At 37.8% G+C, this 7,757-nt stretch overlaps 1 pseudogene; it reads left to right on the forward strand.

Annotated features, from left to right (window-relative positions):
- Window positions 1–2,795: 2,795 nt before the first annotated feature.
- On the forward strand, window positions 2,796–7,390 carry LOC116629017 (annotated as a pseudogene).
- Window positions 7,391–7,757: the final 367 nt, after the last annotated feature.

The raw sequence follows: 7,757 nt of genomic DNA on the forward strand, positions 1-7,757 counted from the left end.
AATTTAGCCTGAAATTAATCTGTTGTAGAAAATTATATATATATACACATATATACATGCATATATATACACACATATATACATACATATTATGTTAAATGAAATAAATCAGAGAAAGACAAATATTGTATGATATCACTTATACATGGAATTAAAAAGCCAAACTCAGAAATATAAAGTAGAATGGCGGTTGCCAGGGACTGGTGGTGGGGGTAAATGGGAAGATGTTGGTCACAGTGTACAAATTTCCAGTTATAAGATGAATAAGTTCTGGGGGTCTAATGCACAGCATGGTGGCTAGTATATTAATAATACTATTTTGTATACTTAAAAGTTAATAAGAAAGTAGAACTTAAATATTTTCACCAAAACTTTTGTACAAAAAAGATAATTATGTGAGGTGATAGATGTGTTAACTTTATTTTGGCAATCATTTTGCAATATATATGTGTATCAAATTATCACATTGTATACCTTAAACTTACACAAGGTTGTATGTGTGTATATTATTATATATCTCAATTAAGCTGGAAAATTGTATACATGCATTTATATGTGCCAATTTTATAAATATATATTTAAGACTGCATAAGATAAACACAGAACACAAACCATAAAATGTTAATGGTGAGTTAGGATGTAGGATATAGGAAGGTACATCTTTATTTGAATTTTTCTACATAAATGTTTCATAATCAGAAAAAACTTATAAAATACAAAAGAAATTTTGTATTCCTTTTGAGTCAGACTTGAACTGAATTTTCAGCTATATACTAGCAGGTGATCTTAGTCAAATTACTTTATATCTCTGACCTTTAATTTTTTCACCTGAAAAAATAGATCACATATATATAAAGCATGTAGCATATATTAGAATCTCAATAAATATTAGTTACACTTTTAGAAAGACATAAATTTGGGATTGCACAGAAAAGGCTGAGAGACTGGGAAACTGGCAAATGATCATTGTAAAAGCTTTGAAAGTTGAAGAGAGATAGCTCAGAGATTTTTTGTACATGGTGGGAGGGAGAAGAGAATGGCAGAGAGATGGAGAGTGAGAGAGGAAACAGAAGGGAGTGGGGTTGGGGAGAAAAAGGGACAGAGAGAGAGAGAGGAAGAAGGAGGGAGATTGAGACTGTTGCAGAGATATTTCTGTGAATGGTGGATTATGGGTGCTTTTCCTAGCCAGGTTCTGGGGACTGTAAAATACTTTCAGTTAGGAGTTGAGAGACAGAACTGGTATGCAGGAAGAAACACTGCGGTTTCTCTTCTGAACATAGGAGCTGAAAGAAAAAACCCTCTTTTAGAGGAAAACAGACAAGGAGGCCCTGGGGATTAGGGGCCAGGGCCAAAGTGGGAGCTCAACACAGCAGGAAGCTCAGATTGCAAGTGTCCATGCCTGATGAACAAGGTGTGCCTAGCGAGGAAGTTCATGGGCTGCACCCCAGATCCTACCCCTGTGGGTTTGTTCCCTGAGAGTCCCACATTGCAGCAAAGCTCCTCCAACATAGCACAGAGTTGCAGTAGAAACATTTAGGGAAGAAAAGGAGAAGGAAGAGAGAAAATAAGAAACGAATACCAAAGAGATGAAGTGAGAAAAGGATTTGGCTCTCACAGTGGGTCTTCAGAGCAGAGGAATCCTCCACCTTGCTGCTGGGCAGGTCACCAAGGAATCTTCCAGAGGCAAAAGAGCCCACTCACCAGACACCAGAGAGGCAAGGTGGGGCATCAGTAGCAGTTGGGCAAACAGTTCCTCAAATATCCCTTGCTCTTCTCACCTCCAAGCACCACAAAAGGTGTACCTTCACACCAGAAGCATTTTCCAAATGCTCCTTCTCTGTCTCTTCCCCACATTCCTACCCCCACCTTATAGCCCACTAAACACAAAGGGGCTCATGCATCTACTTGCACACATGTCAGCTCTTTTGGCTGACTCCTTATTTACAACCCTACCTTTGAGCATTGATGTCCCTATATCTGGGCTGTGACTCCTAGAGTCCTATGTTGAAACCCATGTGGCACTCATTGCTCTGCAATGGCATTGCCTGTGTGCTGGTCAGTCTCATGCACTGAACTGTGGTGAGCAATTTGAGGACAGAGATGTTGTCTCATGGCCATTGTTCCTACATTCCTAGCACAGCATCCAGCACACAAATGTGGCTGGGCTTTTCTTACAGTCACTTTTCAGTATGCCTCCTGTAAAGAATGTATGTATGGAATTGTCCTCCTCCATACATTCCAGCATCACCACACCCAAGATAGCTCCTTTAGTTTAAGACCCAACTTCTGGCACACAAGACAAAGTGATCTCAAGAATCCTGGAGTGAGAAGCAAAGAGGCGCTGCGGGCCGCAGAGACCTGTACGCAGTGGGGGTGATGGGCTCCGGCTATGGCAGCAGACAGCACCAGGACTGCAAAACAACTCCCTCACCTTCTGACCATCCTCCCATTTTGTTTAATATTTCTTGCAATAATGTAAAGTATTTGCCAAAGACTGGGCAGAGGTGAGTGTAGGAAATCAGTCTACCAGTCTCCAATTTGACTTCTCATTATTGCTCTCCATACAATCTTAAACCTAAATCTATAGTCTCTCTTTTCTTGGCAATCAGTCAGCAACTCATTCTTGGTAGAACTGAAGACATGATGCCCTTGCTAATAAGGAAATCAGAATGACACTACTTACTTTATTTATTGAGCACTCACTCTAAGCCATGCCCTATGTTACATGCTTTACATACATTGCACTTAGTCCTCAAAGAAACCTTTGAAATGAACATTATTGTCCAATTTTGCACATGAAGAAGCTAATGAAGGTTGAGTCATTTTCCCAAGGTAATACATTTAAAAAGTGTTATAGTCAGAATTTGAGACAAGTCTTTCTGTCCTGTCCAAACTGTACTGCCAGCAATTACAGATATAAAGGATTGAGTAGAAATCATTCAGCAGAAGTTGAGTTAGGAAAGACCCCAATCTCAAATTCTATGTTCAATTATGATGGTAAATGACTTATCTAAAAGACCAGGGGTTGGGTTGGACTACTGATAAATATGCAGCCTTTAAGAAACTTAGGCTGTAGTGGTAGCAATCACAGACCTCAAAAACATGTTGGAAGTTGACCCCAATTAACACCACTGGGCATACTCAGTTTAGCTGTAATATCATGTAACTTCTACAACATCCTTAAAGCTCCAGGTTCTGTTTTCCAGGGTCATTGATGACAGTTTTGTTTTCAAAACAAACAGCTAGAGTGGGATAAGGATTCCCAGTGGATATTTAGTCTCTAGCAGTGTCTATGACCCACATTTTAAGCCTTAGAAAGAAACACAGTCCACTTGCCAAAAGGTCTGTCCATCATGTTGGTTCAGACAAAGATAAACCAAATTAGGTATAACCAAGAAAGTGAGGAAAATTGCTGAGTGGAGGAAAATTCCAGACCATTAAAAAGGCATCAAGACAAATCTACTTTTTTAGGGGTTTAAGAGTGCCGGGGTAACTGGATTAACTAACATCTGTGCTCAGATTTGAACCTTTGGTGGAAGAAAAGCTTATAGTTTAATTTTGCAAGACCCAGCATGGAACCTTTGTTGGCCAGTAGGGAGATGGGGTATGAGAAAATTGGATTAGAGCTTCTGACATAAGGGCTTGAGCAATCAAGAAGAAAATGCAGTTAAAAGCAGTTGTACCAGACAAGTCTTTCTTCTGTGTGATGTTTCTTTTTTTTTTTTTTAAGATTTTATTTATTTATTTGACAGAGAGAGACACAGCGAGAGAGGGAACACAAGCAGGGGGAGAGGGAGAGGGAGAAGCAGGCCTCCCGCCGAGCAGGGAACCCGATGCGGGGCTCAATCCCAGGACCCTGAGATCATGACCCAAGCCGAAGGCAGTCGCTTAACCGACTGAGCCACCCAGGTGCCCCTGTGTGATGTTTTAATTCCAGAAAATATCACAAGCTGGATAACCAAACCATCACTGATCTGTTCCATCCAGCAAGTGGCTGAACCTGAAAAGCTTTTGTGCCGGTAACTGTAAGGAATAAATCCTTTTTAAAGGCAATAGTTTTAAGCTCTTATTATTTCCCCTTCTTTTAGACAAAAAGGAGCAGCCATGTCCTAAAAGAGTGCTCCATCTTTTCTTGCTATTGATGTTCCTACCTCTATCCTTTATCTCACTACCCATTTCAGTCAGCAACCACCTTCCCTTTTCCCACCCCAAAGCTATACATGAACTGGTCTCAGTGGTGATGCCCTTCCCAATGTTCTCATAACCCCTATCATTTAACTCACTGCAATATATTAAAATTGTTTATATGTCTTCCCATATGAGAATGTAAGCTCTGTCTTATCCATTTTTGTTTGTCAGTATCTAGCACAGTGTCACACACATGGCAAGTTCTCAAGAAAGGTTTATTGAATGAATTCACAAATGGATGGATGGATGGATGGATGGATAAATGAATAAATGATTGACCTACAGGATCCTTGAAGGCTTGCTCTAGGAAGACATGCCTGGATGATCTTTCAGAACATTCCAGCTCCTTCTGTTTCCTTCTGATGAGTTACTTAACATCATTGACACTTAGATTTCTTATTTATAAAATGAAAGCAATGCTACCATTTCATTAGGTTGTTGTGAAGCTCAAAGTAAGTAACTCACGCTGGGTGCTGATCCACGAACCAGACACTGTTCCTCATCACTCTCTTTATATTTAGTCTGCCTTCTGCTGACAGAAGTTGTCCAAGATTGCACTAGGATGGTAGCAGCCATCGATAATGAGGTAAAATGATAATGTGGCTCCAAAAGCTCAGGAGTTTGAGTGTTCAGAGGATTTTTTTTTATTGGGGCAGGAGAAGAACTATATCAATTCTCAATTCAGCTTATTTTACAATAGAAACCTTGTAAATTAGAGTATTTAAGAATAGTACCAAAACTTCCACTTCCCACAAATTAAAGATAAATATTATGAAGAACCTTCCTGGCTTATGACACCTAAAAATGCTGGATAAAAGATGTTAAAATGCTTAAATGAGCTGTCAGGAAAATAATAGAAATCTTCAGAGTCTGAAAATATGAGAAAACACAAATTTTCAGAGGTAACCACCCTGAAGCAATGGGACCCTCAGTCCATTTACTTATTCCTGGTGGCCTAGAGTCTTCATTTTAATGGAAATCAAAGAGGGATAAAGATGCAATGCCTGGGACCTGAACAGGATGAACACAGAAAAAAATCCCTAAATAGGCCAGGACCCAGTAGTTGACATCTTTAATGAGAGGATAAACCAAAAGAAGAAAATTTAGCCCACAAAAGAAAACAGTAAAGAAATTTTTTATCTCAATCTTGACTCTGAGTAGAGTCTAAAATTCTTATTCACAAGTGGTTCTCATGAGGGTTTAAAGCCAGAATTTAGAATTCACACTAGGTATGTGATCCCCAAATACCTAACCTTAGAATTTAATTTAAAGTGACTCAAGATTAGTAATGCCTTCCTAGGTAAATATGCATCCTTAAACCAAGGCCCCAAATATTTCCTCAGGTAATTATAAACTCACTGAAATATAAAAATACAAAACACAAGAGGAAATAAATCATTTGAATGAGAATAAGTAGAAATAACAAACAACAGGATTAGAGTTACAAAAATGGCTGATACTGGAATTATAAATTAAGAAATATAAAGTAGGTTTGATATACTTATTTTTACAAAAAGAATATTTGAGGTATAAGGTACAAGAACAATGAAATATGATCAGGTAGATTTGAAAAAAGAACCAAATAGAACTTCCAGGTTAAAAAAAAACACACACACATAATAAATGAAACTAAAAACTCAGTAGATGGATATAGCATTAGATACAATGAAAGAGAGAATTAATGAACTGGAAGGAAGAACTGAAGAGTTATTCAATGTGCAGAAGAGAGAAAAAGAAATTGAAAAAAAATTAAATGGAAGTTAAGACATGGGGAGGAGATGGTAGCAGTAGATATTTGAATCATGCTGTTACCCATGCCCGGGGGTTTTTCTGAGAGGCTCCTGATCAGAGGTGCCAATGAAATATATAAGCCACTACACAAGTTGTTCTGGATGTTCCCAATGGATGAATAACATGTTTGAAAATGGACTTGGTGGCCTCTGAAGACTCTGGGTTCTCAAATTACACAGTTGGGCTTTGATTGATTAATCTTGGAAGCTTAAGTGAAAATAAGAAGAATAATGGAACATTTTATTCTCTGGAACATATGGATTTCAAGGGTACCAAGAAGAGACCCAAATTAGGCCTGGAACTTAAAAATGAAACATAGGTGCTCATTTCAATGCCTATACCTCCAGAAAGTAGACCATATATTTGCCAAAGAACTCTTTAAAGATTTGTCAACAGCTTTAGAAATTCTTGATGATATAATAAAAAACAGTACATTGGGAGAAACAGAGTCAATGCCAGGAAGTTGTTTTTTATTATCTACATGCCACAACTTATCAGAATACTGAACTTGGATGGACAGTTTGGGGACCAATGGAAAATATCAAACCTAAAAATCATAAAGACTTAGTGAACTATGTAACCACATAGTATAAAGGGCCAACAAGAGTCCTAACTGTAACTTAGGAGTTTCCTAAGATTAATAGCTTGAGTTAGCAAGGTTTCATTTTTGTGACTTTTTGTCCACGCACAAAGGAGAAATACCAACTTTGCCTCATTGAAAATTCACAGGAAGTAAGAATTGAATGAAAAATGACAAGGTGGCTTTGGCACACCTTGCAAGAGCTGTTGAAACTGTTGGTTAGGTGCATCCATATACAATCTCTCATGGTTGTAAACACACTGATTGACAACCAGGATTGCCATTTCAGAGGAGAAATAAATTTATCTAGCAAGCCAGCCAAGCTCATTTGTCATGGTAACCTCTGTCCTAGCTTCCAGTCTTTCATATTTCCTACACAGATATAGGATTGTGGGGAATCTATACGAGTTGTGAATCAGCCATCATTGCAGACACGTTATATATTGTTCAAAAATAATAGACGTGACTGTAGATACATATCACTGAGAATAAAGTTGCACAAGCCAAAAGTCTTCTAAAAACAAACATGTTGTTGCAACTCTATGGTTCAAGTCCAAATTATAATGATATTGGTAGGTAAATGTTATGCTATATTAGAAGAATTCCCATCCCCTGAGCTTGAAGCTGACCTCAATGCAAGGGTCAAGCAAAAGAAGAAAATCTGGACTCAACACTGCAGATGCTGAGACAGTTCAAGAAGTGTGCACCAAATATATTTAGGATAAGGGCCCAGCTATTGCTGCCATTGGTTTCACTGAGTAAGATTTTAACTGGATTTGTAGTAACATATGCTGGCTTGTGATTAAAATGCTCTTAATCGAAATATTTTGAATATATTTAGTTATAAAACTACCAGAGATATGCAAGTTTTAAGCTATTAAACCTTAAAGAAAAAATAAAAATGAACAAGTATATTTGAGAAAGAAGACATGGAGACTATAATTAAGGTATCTAACTTATATCAAATCAGAGTACAAGAAAGAGAGAAAATGTAGAAGCAATATTCAAAGAGATGTTGACAAAGAATTATTATGAATGTACAAAAGACAGAAATCCTCAAATTTAAAAGACCCAATGAATCCCAAACAGAATAAATAAAAAGAAATAAAAGGCAGATAGATAGATACATTGTAATGATACTGCAGAACACCAAAGGAAGGAAGGAAGGAAGGAAGGAAGGAAGGAAGGAAGGAAGGAA

Source organism: Phoca vitulina, unplaced genomic scaffold (assembly GCF_004348235.1).
Source record: "Phoca vitulina isolate PV1807 unplaced genomic scaffold, GSC_HSeal_1.0 scaffold3, whole genome shotgun sequence".
NCBI classification, from domain to species: Eukaryota; Metazoa; Chordata; class Mammalia; order Carnivora; family Phocidae; genus Phoca; species Phoca vitulina.